Genomic DNA, 20,349 nt, shown 5'->3' on the forward strand with positions numbered 1-20,349 from the left:
TAATTCCAATTTTAAATTTAAATTTAAATTTTGTCGAGTAAATATTTGTTGGAATTGCAAATTTATGTGGTGTAGTTCACACAATCCAAGTGTCCGGATAAAATTTAAGTCATTGTGTCCATTTATGCATTCAAAAATATATTTTTAAAAATGAAAAGTTACACATACTATATGCATATATAGACCCAACATAGATCCATTTTGAAGAGGATTAAATCTCTTAAGGCGCATACTTTGTTTTGCGTTTTTCACTCTAAAAGAGATCCCATAGGCTATCTTTAGCTTTGTGGATGTTATTTTGTTTTTCTTTCTTTCTCATCTTTCCAGAAGTAATTACACGTTTCCTTTGCACAGCTCGTGCGGTCCCAGAATAATGAGTGACCATGTAAGTTAATCATAGTTAGGAAGTATTTATGTCATGGATGGCCATTCCTAAACAAAAAAAATACTCAATAACGTCTCAAGTTGAACATGATTTAAGATGGGACTTTATCGTAATTAGTTAAAAAAAAATTATGTGAGAGTTATCTTAAGAATCTCGAAAGCCAGAATTCCTATATGAGCTTGACCAAAAATTTAGGTATTTTCTGTTATATAAAAAATTGGTTAGGTTATGATCTAGTTGTATATTGATTGAAAAAAAAACAAAATTAAGCCCATTTAATTTTTCAATTAAACATTTTATATCATTCTACCTTAAAAAATCCCTTAAACACCTAAAGGAAATCTTTAAAAATACACAATTTGATGTAAATTTTAGCATATTTATTTATATGTTAGCTTCAAGAATAGTGTAAAACGCCATGCCGAAAATGACTTGTTTAAATCAAATTTAATTTAAGGTGTTTGTTCCCAACTACATCATAGGTATCATGGATTTTAAACATGAAGTTGCATAACCACATCCTAAAATTGAATATATTTAGTTTTTATTTATGACATATAAATAAATATTTGATTGCACATTACAGGTATCAAAATCAACCTATATAAAACCCTTGCATCTTTCCTAATTCCAAGATGAAGATAATTCACTATATTCTAATAAAATAAGATCTCTTTTGCATGAGCCAACTTATTTATATTTTATTTTCAATGTCAGATTATAGTGATGCATATTTATTTCTTATTTCTTAGTAATTTAAATATGTAATATAATTGTAAAATGAAATATTATCAAGTTTTTATTAACATAAAGATTTAAATGTGAAATTTGTTAAAATAATGCTAATTAAAGGTGAATTTGATTAATTGGAAAGTTTGTATAAATATCTTTAAAAAATAATTATTTTTTAAAAATAAAATAACTATAATATATTTTTTTTAAATGGAAATATTTAGTTTAAATGAAAGTGAGTTATTTAATTGATGTAATAATTTTTAAATCACTTGAATGTTAACATTGTTAATAATTGTGTTATTATGCTTTATTTTTCTTTAATAACGAGTGAGTAAACATTTTCCCAATTTTTAATTTGAAACAATAAGTAAACACTCCTCACCCTTGATTTCAAGGAGTACCTACTAAGTATATGATATCCATTTATAGTTTGGAAAATCTTCACATTATTGAATTGTTTATTTTACATATATTTGTTTTGTATGTGGAATGGAGAAATTATAAATCTCAATTTCATATTAACAAAGTATAGATATATAATGGTTAAGGGCATGTGTTTCTTTGGTAAAATGTTATAGGTTCAAATTCAAAGAGGATTAAAATATATGTACATTTATAAACTTTAAATGAAAAAATATCATATATCAATTTAATATGTAATTTAGTCATAATCCTAAAATTAAATTATCATTATTATTATTTTTCTTTTTCAAAATAAATAGAAATAAATAAATAACAAACATAATTTTAAATTAGATATTAAAAGTTAATTAAATACAAGTTTCCCTACTTTATCATGAAGATTCTTAATTCGTAAATAGGTTTTGTTATAATATCATGGGCCATTACTATGGCTTATCAGTTCTACATGCTCAAAAAACCATAACTCATTTCATATGATAGTTGTTCATGTAAAGTTTTTAATTAATTAATTAAATTAAAAGGATAAAAAAGACATAACTACTTTGGATATAAATCTCAATCATTGATTTGTGTATACTGCTATGAATTTCTAGAATATTTCATGGATGTTAAATCCTTACCTTCCACCTAATAATTAGTAATAAGAATTAATAACTAGTTAATGTAGATATCCAAGCGACCCACTATGGGAACATGGATGCCTTGATCTTTTTCAACCCAATATTAAAACCAAGAAATATCCAACTATTGCATTTATGAATTTGGGGTTGATTTCTTCTTATATTTTTTTGTTTTGTTTCACTTTTAGATGGTCATGTGTATCTTTGTATGTTGATTGAAGATCTTATGTGTTACTTAGCTCATATATGCAAATGTATATGTGTATTATTCCTTATGCAACATATATACATATGAACTTATTTGTGTATGTAAACTTATACCTTCATTAGTGACGTGTTGAAATGTTTATCAACCACTGTACTGTATTACATAGGCGGGGAGCCCACCAATTTGAGATTATTCCAATTCTAATAAGTTCCTCCATGATAAGTTCCTCAATATTATTATTTTATTTAGGAAAATGGTTCATTACTTTTAATAAAGTTTAAAAATTAGATTCGTGGAACATGGCTACCCCCCACCAATTTCCTAGGGATTTAAGATTATTCGAATACTAATAAGTTCCTCCATGATAAGTTCTTCATTATTATTTATAACATTCATTTATATATAAGAAAATTTTATTGGAGATTAATTCTTTTTTTCTTAAGTTAAAGTTGAGCCATGTCAACACTACATATGGAAAAATGCTAAATGAGATGAAAAAGGTAGGCAATACCTAACGTGACCATTTTTAAAAGGAGAATTTCTATGGTCTAAATATTAATCATAATATACAATATTAACCATGAATATTAACCACATTCTTACTAGTATTTTATGGTAATTTTAGTAGAAATCCTAAACTCATTTGAATATTTTTTTTATTTTTATTTTCATTTAAAGTAGTTTTAACTCTTAGGATCATTGTTAATTTCTTATATATTTCACATATATTTATTCTCTGAAAAGGATCATTGATACCACAAGCCAAAAAATTGAAACCATTATTTCAAGTTCTATTATTTTCATCTTTCTTTTCTAGGTTTCCCATTGTGCCCCCATTTTGTCTAAAGTTCATAGCCATGTTTAGAGTTTTCAAGTTTTATTTCTTGTTATTAAAATATTTACACATAAGGCTTTTCTCTTTAAAAACAACTCTCCCCACCACTGTGTACCAGTTTGCACCATTAAATGAAATACCAGTTTGCACCATTAAATGAAATGTTAGACAATTGAAAAGTTTTAAGCCATCGGACTAATAATTTGAAAAAAATAATAATTAAAACATGTAATAAGCATGCTTAAAAAAAGGTATAGCTACTTATTGTTGAACAATTTCTTGATGCCATCAGAATTTGTGACATCTTCCACAGTTGTCCTCGTCTTCAACATATCTGTGACCGCATTAAAATCCAAATCTAGATTTGTTTTATAGAACATCACGGACTGCGACTTAACAATGGGAATCCAAATCAAGTCAATATTGGACCAAGAATCTTTATTTTTACTTGGCCTTCAGCCATGATCGAAGCCTGGTTACACGTGTGCCTATCGCTGACAAGAATTCACAGAGAAAACATGTATCTGAATAGAGATGAAGCTATGATCAAAGCGGTAGCATTAATCTCCGCTTATAACTGCCAAATGCAATAATTCGCATGAATATGTGGGCATCAGGGAGCTTCCTCCTATTTCAATTGTGCAACTCTTAGTTAGCAGCTTAGTTTTATGATTTGATTATCTTTACATTTTGGGATGCAGCCCAAGGCTCTGCGCCGCATGGCCTTTGTTGAACAAAGTCAAGTATGGTAAGAGTGGGCTGAAAGAAGGAAAAAAAAATAAATTAGAAATTGCGATTTTTGCATTATAATTTGGACTCGAAATGTTGCCAAGGTTTCTGGATGGGAGTTTTGAAGGTCCGTCAGCGACGATTCACTCAAGAGATATGTGTTGCACGCAAGCGAGAGTTGTGTTCAGTATTTGGTAATTTGGAGGAGACACTGCCAAGGTGCTATTTTTTTCTTCTCTCATGGTTTTCTCCAAATTTATTTTCATGGTAGATTTTGGGGGAAGATCATGTAATTTGATGAAATAGTAGTATATTGATGATTACTGCTATCCATCTTATTCTTATTTTGAAATATTTTCAAAATTATATTTCAAAATTTATAATATATATAAGAATAAACAATTAATGTTACTATTATTAATAGAATTTCAATTTCAAAATATAATTAGAATGAGAATAAACAATGAAAGTCATTACTATTCATCTAATTTCCAAAATTCTCAAAATCTATAATTCAAATAAATATAGCCATTTTTTTTTTAGCTAAAACAATTTGTTCATTAATTCAATAAAGAAATCTTATTCTCAAAATCTGTAATTGGAATAAGAATAACAAGTTTTCAGTTTTTTTTAATGATTTGTTCATTAATTTATCAAAAAATAATAGATGAAATGATCCATTTTGGAAAGCCAATTTTGTTAAAAATCTAATACATAATTTTAAAATCATAAGTTAGCTGTTTAATTTATAAAAAAATAATTTGTTTTCATTGCTAAATTTATTTATTCATTCAAAAATATATTTTAAAGAAAAAAAATCACAATCTCTCTAAAAATTGTATTATTGTTTGATATTTTGGAAAATGAAAATCATTAATTTATTATATATGACGATTATTGCACATTTTCTGAATTTCATTATAAATGTCAATCAATAGTTATATGGAAGTGAAAATTCTAATATGATTTTGCATGTATACCTTTTATTCCACTTGTGTTGCACCCAATATAGAAATGAGGATGTAAACATATGGTTTTATTTTTCTAACCCCTCTACCTCTAAGTAAGATTAACCTTAGCCATTGCAACAATTTTCCTAAACATTTTACACATCTACCTAACCACTAGACAACTTGATTAGCAAAATTTATTGTATAAATATTCCATTCATTATTATTGAGTAATCTCAGATATTTGATATTTTAGAAACTGAAAATCATTTACTATATATAGTGATTGTTGTACTTTATTTGAATTTCACTATAAATGGCAATCAATCAAGACATAATTACACCCAATATGAAAGTGAAGATTCCAATATACCCTTATTTCACATAGAGAATTGCACCCAAGATGGAAATGAGATATTGTTTGATATTTTGGAAAATCAAAATCATTAATTTTATTATATATAGTGATTGTTGCACATTTTCTAAATTTCATTATAAATGTCAATCAATCAGTGGATAGTTACACCCAATATGGAAATGAAGATTCCAATGTGATTTTTCATGTATACCCTTTCTTCTACATTTTGCATTGCATCCAATATGGAAATGTAGATGTCATCATGTGGTTTTAGTTTTTTAACCCCTCTACTTCTAATTAAGATTAATCTTAACCATTGCAACTATTTTCCTAGACAATTTAAACAATTAAAACTCCACACTAATCATTTTTAGTGTAAAATTTTAATAATATATAATATACCTACCGAGTAGATAGTTTGATTAACATTAAAATTTGAGAGTAATCCTTTTTACCATGAAGTTTGAGATTAGTTGTTTTTACCATGATATTTTTAGGCTTATAGGGCTTTCTGATAGCCTTTATTTTTTAGTTTGCCATTTTCATATGAGGGTGACATCGGTACCATTAAAGTTATGTAAATATTTTGTATGAGCATGACATCTGTACGATAACAATTATGTAAATATTTTGTATGAGCGTGGAATTTGTACAACTACAAGTAAACAAATATTTTGAATAATTACTTCTATGAAGAATTCCCAATGCCCTAATTGCTGTGAAACGCCTAATTTACATGAACCTGTCATCAAACAATCTGACTGACATAATCCCCAAGGGTTTCAAAAAGCTTAGAGAGCTGCGCCAGCTAGATTTGCATTTGAATAAGCTTAGCGGTCCCATTCACAATGGACTAGTGCTGTTGTAGTCCCATTGCAACCATTTTCCTAAACAATTTGAACATCGACCTACCAAGTAGTCAACTTGATTAACCATTAAAGCTCCACACTAATCATTTTTGTTATGATATTTTAATAATATATAATCTATCTTCTGAGTAGATAATTTGATTAACAATTGAAATTTGACATTAATCAATTTTACCATGAAGTTTGAGATTAGTCATTTTTACCATTATATTTTTAGGGTGACATTTTCATATGAGGGTGACATCTGTACAATTACAGTTATGTAAATATTTTGTATGAGCATTGGACTTGAGGACCTTTGGAAAGGTGCTCCTGTGCAGATCATTGTGGAGGGGCATTTTCGGTGAGGGACCATGGAGCAAAACCATCAAAATGAAATACATGCGGGGTAAAGGCTTGGAATACTAGTTTCGTTTGGGGAGGATTGGAGCAAAATATGGCTCAGCTTTCGCAAGTTGGAACAATATTTCGTAAAGAATCTGAAATGGTGTTTTTAATCTGGCAGTAGAATTCTTATCGGATTAGATCCCATCTTGAGCGGGCGTGAATGCATTTCTATTCCTGAAAGGATCTTATTTTTCCTTCATTGTAAAGGTATCTTCACGTGGGATAAGTTGATCGCGAGCTGGCAAGGCCCTCTTCTTATCTGGAAAATGGCTAATGATCTTGGTTTATCGGAGTCTTTGAAATGCCTTTGGATCCCTATCAGGAATATTCTGAGAAGCTGTGGTTTCCTCCGATCCAGGGCACAAGATTATCTGGGATGGAATCTGCCAACTGCAAATTTTTAGGTATGTTTAAAGGATATTTATGCTGATATGATTAGTCTGAAGCCTGAGAACTCCTCCATGTTTCAAATAGCATTTTGGAAATCGGGATTCTCTCCCAAATTTATATATTTTTCATGGCTGGTGTTTTATAATAAAAATTTATCCTGGGAGAATTTGATGAAGAAGCAGTGGCATGGACCAAGTAGATGCCTTATGTGCGAAACAGAAGAGGAAACAAACTTTCACATGTTCTTCCAATGCAACTCTCTCTTGAAAATATGGTAGGTCTTGGCAAGTCTTTATGGCTTCCCTCTGGTTTCTCATGCTTCTTCTCAAGACGCTTTTGCATGGTGGAGCCGGCAAAAAGAATCATGGAGACCGATCATTTTAATTGTTCTATGGTGTGCCTGGAGATGGAGGAATAATAAACTTTTCAACGATGCAAAGGAGCCTCTGAAGGATATTTTTCAACGCATAATTCTCATTTATGAATCTATCCCCAAAAATTTTTCAAAATCGAATGTTGTCAATAGAAATGTGTAGGTGGCTCCTTCGCTCAGGTCCCCGAGGGCCTTCTTCGATGGCGCATCCCAACAAAACACTTGTGGAGCTGGGGTGTTCATTCAATTGGATGAGAATCTTCAATATAATCTCTCTTGGAATGCAGGTGAGGGAACAAATAGCCTGGCAGAGGCAAAGGCCCTTGCGGGTCTTCTCGCCTTCTGTAGCTTTCTTGACATTCAGGCCATTTCTATCTATGGGGACTCCAAAACAATGGTTGATCACGTCAATGGTAAAGGTTTTGTCAGCTGCCCTCACCTCGCTGTATGGATGGATCGAATTATGTTTTTTTGGAGCCTTATGAAGGGGTCTACAATTCAGCATATCTTCAGAGTTTGGAATCAGAGGGCGGATTGCCTATCTAAGGAGGGTCTTCTTATGGAATCTGGTGCTTGGTCCTTAAAGATTTCTGATGGCAGGGAGTCCTATATCATTCAGGACTTTTGTATCCCGAGATTTTGACTTCTCTATTTTGGTTCTTCTGTGGATTTTTTTGTCCCATCTCTTTTATGATCTATCCTGGCATCTGTTAGATCTGTTATATCTATATCTCTCTCCGTTTTTGATCCCAGCTGGTGCTGGAGATACCTTGTGTCTTGGCTATCTGCTCTGTAGACTCATCCTATGGGTTATATGTCCTATGTCTTTATATTTTGTGTGATTGCTCTATTATACAGACTCGATATAATACAATTCAACTTTTCTTTCTGAAAAATTATGTAAATATTTTGTATGAGCATGGAATTTGTACAACTACAAGTACACATATATTTTGAATAATTATTTCTATGGAAGAATTCCTAATGCCATAATTGCTGTCAAACAGTCTGACCAACGTAATCCCCAAGGGTTTCCAAAATCTTAGAGAGTTACGCCCCCTAGATTTTCATTTGAATAAGCTTAGCGGTCCCATTGACAGTGGACTCGTGCTGTTGCAGTCTACGAAACACATTGATTTTAGCAGCAACAAGATCTCTGGACGCTTGCCTTATATGTGGACAATTGTGTTCGCCCTTATATACTCTTCAATATCTCAATCTCACTAGCAATAAGCTTAGCTAAAGCTTGGATTATAATGATGCGATTCCTTTTGAAAAATTCAAGGTTCTAGATATCATCAACAATCAAGCTCTCAAAAACTTCTGTCTCTCAACTTTATTTACAACCTTGAGATCTTGCACCTTATAAATAATGAGATTTCTGGACAATGTCTTCGACTCAGGAGACTGCAAAGCCTGTAGTCAGGAATGTGGTCAAAGAAAATAAGTCGAGGGGTTCCAAGGGATCAAAACTGCTACCTTCTCATCCCACATATTTTTAGGTTTCAATTCTTGGCCTCTGAATTTTTTTCTCACATTAGGTTTTGAACGCAGGAGTCTCATTTTCCCTTTTTTTAGCAGATGAGCATGGAGGCGATTACTTCTTTGAAGGAGAGAATCGGGTCTAGCCAGCATGCCATAACAACCTATGTTGGCAGCAAGTACCAATCCCAACTCCCTGCCAATTTTAAGAAGCTGCTAGCAGTTCAGCTGAGAAATCTTGCCAAATTTGGCAAGCTCATCAAGGTCAAGAAATCCTTCAAGATTTCAGAGGAGCTGAAGAAGCCCGTGAAGCCCAAGTAGGCCAAGCCTGTAAAGGCTAAAGCCCCGGCCAAGAAGCTCGCAGTTAAGCCCAAGAAGGCTAAAACACTCACCAAAGTAGCCAAGGCTCCTAAAGTCCCTGAGCCGAAGCCTGCAACGTCCCCTAAGAAGGTAGAGAAGAAAACAGTGCCTGATAAAAAGTGGTGTAAATGTATTTGAAAACCTGCACAGATGAATCTAGCCAGTAAAGGTTGAACACACAGCTTTACAGAGCAAAAACACTAAAAGAATCAAAAGAACAAAAAAGAATGATTGATTCAGAAAATAGGTTACAATGCTCATGATATAGCATTACTGGGTGACGATCCCAAGGTAATGTGCCATAGTGGTGATCAATGGGAGGACACAACACCTACAACAAGTTATGGAGAGAACTAGCCAGTTGCGGAGTGAAAGGAGGAGCAAATCAGGGACTAAATCATGCAGAAATGATCTTGCATGTAGTCCCATGCATGCATGGACAGTCAAAGGTGCCAATCTGGTGAAGATTCCAATGTTGAAGCCTTGCATGTCAGTGAATGCTCTAACTAAGTGTCTTCATGTGCCAGTAATGAAGGTCTTAGGTGTGTAGTACCTCCAACACCCCCCCTGAACACCACTATGGGGAAAAATAGAAAATGGGCCCTGGAAACTAAGGCCAAAGGTCACCCAAAATACAGTGCAACTTGTACTAAAATTGAGGAGAGAGGGAAAACCTCATGGGAAAACCTCCCCCCATCAAAATACAATGTAATCAAAAGAAAAGAGGAAGAAAAGACAGTTGCTAAGAAACTGTGTCCTTCACTCAGAGATGATCACGTAGAGAGTGAAACTTTTGCTCAGTGAATGTCTTGGTGAATATGTCTACAGTCTGTTCTGCTGAAGGATAGAACTGCAAATCAATGACCCGATCATGTACTAAGTCTTTGATGTAGTGGATATGGATCTCTATGTGCTTCGTCCACAGCTGCTGTATTGGGTCCCTGCAAAATTTGAGAGTGCTCTAGTTGTCACAACAGATGACAGTGGGTTGGTAGAACTGGACGCCCAACTCAGTGAGGAAGTGTTGTAGCCACAGAGCCTGAATGGTGATGTTGACTACTCCTACTTAGCCTTAGCTGAAGAGAGAGCAATAGCAGCCTGCTTCTTGCTCGACTAACGGATAGGGCTAGACCCTAGACTGAGTGAATATCCAGAGGTGGACTTACGATCAATGTTGTCGCCTGCCTAATCAAAATCTATGAAGCCAAGCAGATTCAATGCAGTGCCTGCTGCATAGTGAATCCCGAACGTGATGGTGCCCTACACATATCGGAGGATGCGTTTGGCAGCTTTTGAGTGTAGCTCATGCGGCTCCTACATGTATCTAGAAATTGTGCCTACTGCATATGAGAGATCTGGTCTAGAGTGGGTGAGGTACAGTAAGCTCCCCACTAGCTGTCAATAGAGAGTATTATCAAATAATGGAGTGTCACCTCCATCCTCAAGGTGGACCCCAGATAGAAAAGGAGTTGGTCCTGGCTTGCAGTTAGTCATGTGAGATCTCTCGAGGAGATCCCGTGCATAGTTAGCCTGAGAGAGTTTGATTCCTGTGGCATCCGGGCTGATCTCAAGACCAAGAAAGAAGTGTAATGGACCCATTTCTGTCATCAAGAACCTATCATGAATGGTCTTCTTGACTGCAACAATGGCAAAAGTTAAGCTGCTAGTGATCAAGAGATCATCCACATACAAAACTAAGATAAGAAGAGAATCATGTGTCATGAGCATGTAAACATTCGGATCAGACTTACATCTTTCGAAGTGTTTTGATAAGAAAAAAGAATCCATCTTTGCATACCAAGCTCTCGAGGCCTGCTTAAGGTCGTAGAGAGACTTCTTTAGTCTGCAAACCAAAGATGAATCCTGAATGAAACCATGTGACTCCTCCATGCAGATCTCCTCAGATAGGTCTTCGTGAATAAAGGCATTCTTCACATCCATCTGATGTACTTCCCATCCCTAGGAAGCTGCAATGGAAAGTGCAAGGCATATGGAATCCATCTTTGCTACTGGAGCAAAGGTCTCATCATAATCAATGCCATGCACTTGCTGGAAGCCTTTGTCTACTAGTCTGGCTTTCTGTCTGGGGATTTGCCCATCTGCAGCACTATTGGACCTGTAGACCCATTTGCATCTGACAAGTTTCCTTCCTGAAGGAAGGGGGACCAAATCCCAGGTCTGGTTCTCGAGGAGGGAGTTGTACTCCTCCTTCATGGCGGACTCCCAAGAGGGATGCCCAACAAACTCAGCATAAGACTGTGGATCAGAAGACTGAACCAAATGACAATGTCAGGATCGCATTGGTTCAGTGGCAGTGAGGGTAAGAGGAGGCTCAATATACTCTGAGCCAGTCCTCTGCGGATCAAAATTATCCCCCACAAGACCATTTCTAACAGCTGGGTGGTCTTGTGCATATATCTCACTTAAGCTCCTTATTCTCTGAGACAGGGGAATTTGATTCACTATTGGAAGCCCGATCTAGGCCTGGATGTGGATCATCATATGCATGCACTGGATTTGTAACTGAAGACTTTGTCTCTACATCTACATGCTCTACCTCGGCATCTACATGCTCTGTATCTGCATCTAAGTGTACTGAGTCATCATATCAGACATGAGGTAGATAAAAGGTGTCTGCATGCGGCAATTGAGGTGCATGCGAGAGACTTTCCTCAAATTTGACACTTCGCTCAATGATGAGCTTGTCCATAGAGGAAATCAGGATTCAATATCCCTTCACACCATCAGGGTATCCAACAAAGATGCACTCAATGCTCTTTGGATCAAGAACTTTCCTCTTTTCAAAGGGGATCCTGGCCCATGATCAAGAGCCGAAAACATGGAAGTGGGTGACCTCCAGTTTAGTGCCACTCCAAGCTTCAAAGGGGGTCTGATCCTTGACAGACCTATGAGGAGATTTTTTCTAGATGTAGTTAGCATAATTAAGTGCTTCAGCCCATAGCTTATGAGGTAGTGACTTAGAATGCAACATGCAAAAAGCCATCTCTTTGAGAGATTGGTTCTTTCTCTCAGCAACTACATTCTGTTGCGGAGTGTATGGAAATGTGTGTTGCAACTATATGCTAGACTCAAGGAAAAGGTTCTGAAGTTCTGTGTTAACATATTCCCCCCCATTGTCTATATGGAGGGCTTTGATATTTCTTTTTGATTGTGTTTCAACTAGTGCTTTGAAATCTTCAAAGTGCACAAAAACTTCAGATTTGGACCTGAGAAGATACACCCAAGTACACTGTGAGAAATCATCAATAAATGTAAGAAAATACCTTGCTTTGTTGATGGAAGGATGAGGAAAAGGCCCCATGATATCACTATGGATCAGATCTATAGGAGAGGATGCTCTGTGAGTCTTTCCGGTGTCAAACTTTTCTCTAGGATGTTTGCTAAGGACACACCCTTCACAAACCCCTTTGGAGAAACTGATATTTGGCAAGCCTTCCACCATCTCATGCTTGCTTAGTTGCTACATATACCTATAATTTAAGTTACCAAACCTCTCATGCCAAAGCCTACTACTATCATCAGCATGTGTAAGCAATAAGGAGGATTCAGATTCAATAAATTCAGAAAATGTATACAGTCTAGCTCCATTGTTTACCTCACCAGTTGCAATTTTGGAGCTGCTATGTAGGTAATATATGTTCACTATATCTGGAGTGAATTCCACTCTCCTTCTTGTATCAGAATGAGTGATCTGATAAACTGAAAGCAGGTTTACCGAAAGTTTTGGAACATGAAGCACATCTTTGAAGCTTCCATGTAAAATTTCCACTCTACCTTTTCCGGTGACCTCAATAGGTGAGTCATCTCCCATGAGGATGGGAGGTCCTTTGCAAGCATCCAAAGAGGAATAGACTTCCTTTGTAGCAGCCATATGGTGTGATGCACCAAAATCTATAATACATGCATCAGGGGAAGAGTTAATTGCAACTAAAGCATGCAAATTGTTACCTTTCCTGTGTGGCGAATCCTCAATTTTCTTCTTGGCGCCTTGAGGGATGTGGTCCCCAAGGTTGTGCTTCTGAAGGATTTCTACCATTTGGTCAATTTGTTTCTTCATGTAGGAGGATTCCGGATGGAATCCTCGATGACAGTAGGTGCATTTGTCTCCTTTCTTCCCTTTCTCATTTCTGGAGCTAGAGGAGTCATTGAAGGGCTTGGTGTACCCTTCCTTATTTGGATGGGAATACACTTTTACCTTGTCTTTTTGCTGCTAATTTTTCTAATTTGAATCAGATCTGTGATTTTTATTATGGCTACCATCATGCACAGCAAGTGCATGCGCCTTTGGAGGTTTGATTTTCCCCATGCCAATCAGTTTATCTTGCTCAAAAGTGAGGGACTCCATGAACTCTTTGAGAGAAGGAATAGTGTAGGATTTACCTATTGCGAGCCTTACTGAATGAAAATTAGACACAAACACAGAGTATTCTGGTCCGAGCTTTGACATATTAGAGAGAACTTGGCGACTCTCCTCCTTGGATTTGTCAATTCCACAACCCTTGAGTTGCAGCAATAGATCATTATATTTGGTGAAGAAGTCTTGAATTCTTTCATAGTTTTGTGGATCCAATGAGAGAAGCTCCACTTTGAGCAGATGTCCTTTCATCTCATCCTATTTCCCATAGAGTTCTTCAACCTTTTTCCAAATCTCATTGTGAGTATGCAGGCAAATAGATGAAACTGTAACTTTGGGGAGATGCACATGCATATGGATCTGTGGGCCTCATCCATGCAGTTTATGTACTTGGATTTCTCTATGGCTAAAGTGGGTTCCACTTCTGCAACCATGGTAATCCCGTACAACCCTTTTTGATGAAGGTATCAATCCATTGGGTCTTTCCATTTGTGATAGTTGTATTGTGTTAGGATCGATGCTTTGGGAAACTCCATTTTTCTATCGATATTTTATCTCCAAGCTGTAATACCTACAAAATAAAGTACTGGTGTGCCTTTTATCTAGCAACCTGTGGGCTTTGATACCATGTAAATGTGTTAGAAAGCCTCCATAGATGAATCTAGCTAGTAAAGGTTGAACACACAGCTTTGCAAAGAAAAAACACTAAAAGAATCGAAAGAACAAAAAATAATGATTGATTCAGAAAATAGGTTACAATGCTTATGATATAGCATTAATGGGTGAAGATCCCAAGGTAATGCACCATAGTGGTGACCAATGAGAGGAATCAACACCTGCAAAAAGTTCCAGAGAGAATTAGCTAGTTGCGAAGTGAAAGGAGGAGCAAATCAGGGAGTAAATCATGCAGAAAGGATCTTGCATGTAGTCCCATGCATGCATGGACAGTCAAAGGCACCAATATGGTGAAGATTCCAATGTTGAAGCCTTGCATGTCAGTGAATGCTCTAACTAAGTGTCTTCGTGTGCCAGTAATGAAGGTCTTAGGTGTGTAGTACCTCCAATAGGCAGTACCTGCAAAGAAATCAGATCCTGCCAAGGCTATAAAGAGGGCGACTTCTCCTAAACTGAAAAGGGCAGTGCCTGCCACAAAGAAGGCCTAGAAATAAGATGATGCAGTTGTATTTCTAACTGCAAATCTGATATTTGAATTGACTAAACTATAAACATAAATTAATTTTAATTAGAATTGACATCAAGAAGTAGAACTGTGTTGATGTATTTAATGGAGATGAATTGTCACTCAGTCAAGGCCAATTGAATGATTCTATCTGCCCTCTCCCAAACTTCTGTTCTATTATTATTATATAAGTTGATTAATGGTTTTATTTGAGATGAAAATAATTGTAATTTTTGTTGTAATTTAACATTGATCCTTGTGAAAAAGGATGTTGGTAGGCTATGGTTATTTAAACATGGAATTTCTGGATTATTTTGTGTTGGATTCAGCTATGGCCATAGTGTGATATAAATTAACAATGACTTTTGTGTATTCCATGTGTTTTTTATTGGGAAAGAGAATGAATGAATGTTCTATACTGTAATTCATACATATAAATTAACATTGAGTGTGGGTATTGGCATGAATGAATGTTCTATACTATAATTAACAGATAAAAATTAAAACTTAGTTGTCGGTATTGGCAAGTGTTTTTCATTGGGCACATGATGAAATGAATGTTATATAATGTAATTGTAATCAATTAATGGTAAGGGTTAAAAAGTTTAAAAAATATGGTTGGGTATGATATCCCAAGTATAAATTGAAAATTGAGTTGTGGGACTAGTGTTCTATAATGTAATTGTAAGTGGTTGGGTGTGATATGTCAAGAATAAATTGAAATTTGAGTGGTGTGGTAATGTGATAAATTAAAAATTGAGTAGTATGGAATATTTTTCAGTTACGCTGCTCTATTGCAAGCCTGTGCAGATATCCATGCGTTACCATAAATAAAACAAGTTCATGCCCACATCCTGATAAACAAATTTGAGGAAAATCTATTTTTAAGATTCAAACTTGTATGTATGCACAATTTGAAAATATTTTGGATGCACCCCAAGTGTTTGATGAAATACATGAATGAGGTGTGATTATATGGAGTGCCATCATTAGAGAATATGCTAGGAAAGGGCCATTGTGAGGAGGTCATAAGGTTGTATTATCAAATGCAACAAGAAGGGATAAAGCCAAACAACTTCACCTTTCCCATTGTTCTCAAGGCATGTGATGGGCTATCAGCTCTGTAAGAGGGTAAAGATATTCATCATCACATTATTAGAAATGGCTTTGAGTCTGATGTTTATGTGTGCACAACCCTCGTTGACATGTACTCCAAGTGCGGCTATGTAGAAGCAACATGCCAAGTCTCTGACAAAACGTCTAAAAGGGATGTAGTTTCATGGAGTGCAATGATTTCTGGGTTAGCCAAGAATGGATTTTCCAATGAAGCTTTAACTATTTTTCATCAAATGCAGCTGGAAGACATCAAACCCAACACAATTACCATGGTTAGTGTGTTACGAGTGTGCGCCCATTTAGCAGATCTAGAATAGGCCCATTTAGCAGATCTACAATAGGGTAAGTGGATCCATGATTATATTATTATGAGAGGATTTGAATTAGATATTTCTATGGAGACTGCCCTTATGGACATGTATGCTAAGTGTGGAAGAATAAAGCTTGCCTGACAATTTCTTGACAAAATGTTTAAGAGATGTGATTTCATGGAATGCAATGATTGCGGGTTATGTCCTTAATGGACAAGCTATTGAAGCATTGAGACTCTTTCGTCAAATGGAAATGGCCAATTTGAAGCCCAATTCAGCTACCATTGTGAGTGTACTCCTTGCATGTGGCCATTTAACCTGTCTCCATGAAGGCAAGAAGATCCATGATTATATTATCAGAAATGGACTTGAATAAAATTTTTAAGTGGGGAATTTCCTTGTAGATGTGTATGCCAAGTTTGGAAAAATTGAGGTTGAGCGTAATATTTTCCAAAAATTGTTTGAAAGATGTGGTCTCATGGAATGCCATGATTCCATGATTTTTAGGCACATGTAGTGTCTCACGGAATAAGTTGATCTTGCGGACAAGATAGACCTTCCTAGAATCTAAAGAAGACCTAATGACAAGCAAACCAATCACACACTATCTTTCTCTAAATATGCTTTTATAAACAAAGGCAAACAAGTATTTTAGGGCCTACCTTAGGTCCAACGCAAGTTTGTGGAAGCCTTCGCTCCTTCGATCCAAATGAGCTCCTTTGTCGCGAATCTGCAAACACAAACAAGAAAACAAATTAAATAGCACCTGAAAAGCCAATATCATAAAACATATTTAACATGAAAGTCAAGGAGTTCATGAAACAAATAACATGAGATACTTGTTGAGAAAAATGCGTTTGATTGTATTAATTCAACAGAAGAAGAACTTTACAACCTGAGCCTTGACGCTGTACAAGCTCCTCCCAGGGTCCAGCAAGAAGTCTCCTCTACTTTGACAAGTTTCACTCTCTTCCCAATGAAGCCAAAAAGGTATGTGATCTCTCCTCTCAAGCTCAACTAGGAAGTATTAATTTCACCAGCATTTACCCTAAAAAATGTTCAGCTTCTAACCTCCTTAGCAACCAGCCCAATGCCTGAATTTATAGTGCAATGGAGGGAAGTTACTAGGTCCTCCTTCAAAGGGATAAAGCCCTCCTTCAAAGGGATAGCTCCTCTCATCAAGGGATTAGATCCTTCTCTTTTGGGATGCATGAACCACCTAAGAGCGGAAAATCCACATCAAAATTCCTTCTAGAATCATCTAGAATTAAACCAAAGTGAGTTTTTTAGAATAAACTTGCGCCTTTTTGACTTTCACAGGGGTCCGCACCCACACCTTTAGGGATAGAGCAGGCAGGTCCGCAGTTTTTGTAAACAGAAGGTGTGGGACCGCAGGTAACAGTGAGACAAAGTGCGGAACCAGAGTTTCATTGATTTTCAATGTCTTTCTCTCATTTTCAAAGCTTGACTTGAAGAGCTGAGGTCTGAGACTTGCTTAGGAGGATAGTACAAGTGATGATAGACCCATACTGACTGCAAATAATCATGGTGACGATATTTTTGTGTAACAGATTGCCCCCTAAAGTGCGAAGTCTGTAGTAGATGAGGATTTAATTTATCATTTAGGAAGAGTGAAGTACTTTATCATTTCGAGGATCATCTTGTGGAGAGCCTGGTTAGAACCTGTAAAAACATTCAATGCAAGATATATATATGAGATCATATCATCACTGAGGTAGGCATTCCCATACTCAGATCAAAACTGACTTAGAAAACTAACTACTGCTCTGATACAGGAATGATTTTGTAAAACATCACAAGTATAGACTCATGTGGACACAGTATGGACGCAACCATCTGTTTATGAATAGTCCATTATATAATGAATACAAAATTCCTCACAGCCTGGATTGTGGAAACTAGATCTAGGGTCTTCATTTCAACTTCCCGAAACAGTACGATTCTATCCATGCGAATGAATGTGTTGATGTCGAACATGGTAGAAACCACTTGATTACCAGTCAATGATGTAAATTGTTAACAAGTGTGAGAGAAACCACCAGTGATGTCAATGGCTCTCAAAGTACCCAGTACAATCCATGAGATATGAATAAATGTGTTGATGTCAAACATGTCACGGAATCCTTTGATCGAAGGTCAATGATGCAACCTGTCGTCAAAGGCGAGAAACCTACCATTGAGGCATGCAGATCCCAAGGTACTGACGTTTTCTAGATCATCTTTCTAGATAATGAGCTGAAGTAGATAGAAAGCGATCCGTCGCAGGCAAGCCCACAACACGAAATCATAGATCAAGTTGAAGAAATTTAGTTGCAAGGACTAACTCAGGGATGGTCAAGATGGATGACAGACATTTTGCAGATGAATGGCTTATTGGCAGTGACCTCTTGAACACATAACGACATGACAGATGGCTTGGTGACAATTTACCCAAAGTTAATACCCAGAAACCGGCTGAAGACTTTCAATGTGGTTTGATCAACTGTTAGGCAAAGGATTTCCCAACCCAGGTGAATAAAAGTGTCATGTTCAAGAGTGGTTACAAAGTATGACAAACAGGCTCATTTTTCTCTCTTTTCCCCCACGATTTCTGGCAAGTACCACTTTATTTTTGACAAGCTTGAGGAGGATAACATTTTCTTGATTATAAGCTCACCCTTCGGATGAGTCCAACTTAGTTTAAATTCAAACCCTAAGAAGGAGTGGTTCGTTCCTGTTTGTAATTGAACAGGTCCTTTACTGTGAAATTTTAATGAGTCCAGTATAGGAGAAACTCGGCGTTTTTCAATTTTAGAGAGTCTGAAAAAACTTAAGAAAACTCCAGGGTTGACCTTTTTCGTAAATTTGTGTCTCCCAAGCCCGAAAAAGTATAAAATAATACTTGAGAGAACTGCTTGATCTTTACGACCAAGGAGTACTTTTCGTAATTAGTGTCCCTGATCCGAAAAAGTAAAAAAGCGATCAACGACACGTCGTTTTATTACCAATATCGAATTTGAAACGACAAAAATCCGGCAATCTTTTCATGTTTTTACGATCAAAAAAGAGCTATAAGTGGACCATCTTTTAATTCTGTTTTAACGAGTTTAAAAGAAAATCTCGGCGATCTTTTCATGTTTTAGGAGTCAGAAAAGAGCTTAAAGGTGACTCTAAATGTTTTTTTCTCGAAAATGATAGATTTCGCCTGAATAATCCGTTATCCTGAACAAAAACGCAAACATTACTCATACCTATTTGAAATGGATAAAAATGTTGCAAAAATACCTTTCCAAAGTGAAACATAAACAAATTTGCAATTTATTTACTCAAAAAACTTATAAAAAGGGCCTTCATCAATTCATTTTTATCGTTTGAGTTTTGGGTGAGAAAATAGTGCTTTTGTTCAGAAAACTTCCCGTGAAGATTGCGGAAAATCCAACCGTCGAAATCGAACGTCGTCTTCTCCAGGTAATCCACATCATCCTACTCTTAATTTTTAACCGTTTCATTTCTCGTTTTAGGCTTTCATTTTATTTTTTGGAGGGTTTTTAGGCTTAAAACCCGTGCGCGGGTGCCCGCGGGTGTACCACTGCTGACCCGCGGACCCTCCGCACCTTCCATATAGACAAGGTGCGGTCCCACGCACTGTGTCTAACCTAGAGGGTGCGGTCCCCGCCACAAGTGTTTTTAACCCAAAATTTCTCAAAATTGGCCCAAGCAAAATAATTTCTAGCATCCTAATTTATCTTTTTACTTGATGCAGAGAATACATCATGCTAGATTGGCGTGAACGAGAGCATGAGGACGTGGATGCTGCCGCATGGAATCATCAGCCTTCGCTTGATGCTTTGAAGGCGTGCGGCCTGTACAAATTCTGGGCCATTCCTGGCATGAGGGCTCAAGTGGATTTCTTACAGTGGTTGGTTGACAGATGGAGCATACAGGACCAGTGCTTCTTCATTGGTGGCCACCAGCTCGAAATCGAGCCGGCGGACATATATTTCTTGACTGGTTTGCCTAAGAGAGGTGAAGACTTGACTCTATTCGGGGCTAGGCCAGGTGGCCAGTCTGTCGATAGCCTCCGGCTAGAGTTCTACAACAGCCAGGCTAGAGACAAAGGGATAGACATAAAAACCATATCCTATCCTGAACTCATGGTGATTGCGTTTACTGTCACCAGACTTTGTGGGATTTTCGCATTACATATTGCCATCGGATCCCAGATGCGTATGGCAGTTGATTGCTTTCGAGGCACCATCTTCA

The sequence above is a fragment of the Pinus tabuliformis genome, chromosome 1_2 (genome assembly GCF_031772625.1).
Source record: "Pinus tabuliformis cultivar Carrire ecotype Pingquan chromosome 1_2, CPIR1, whole genome shotgun sequence".
Classification (NCBI taxonomy): domain Eukaryota; kingdom Viridiplantae; phylum Streptophyta; class Pinopsida; order Pinales; family Pinaceae; genus Pinus; species Pinus tabuliformis.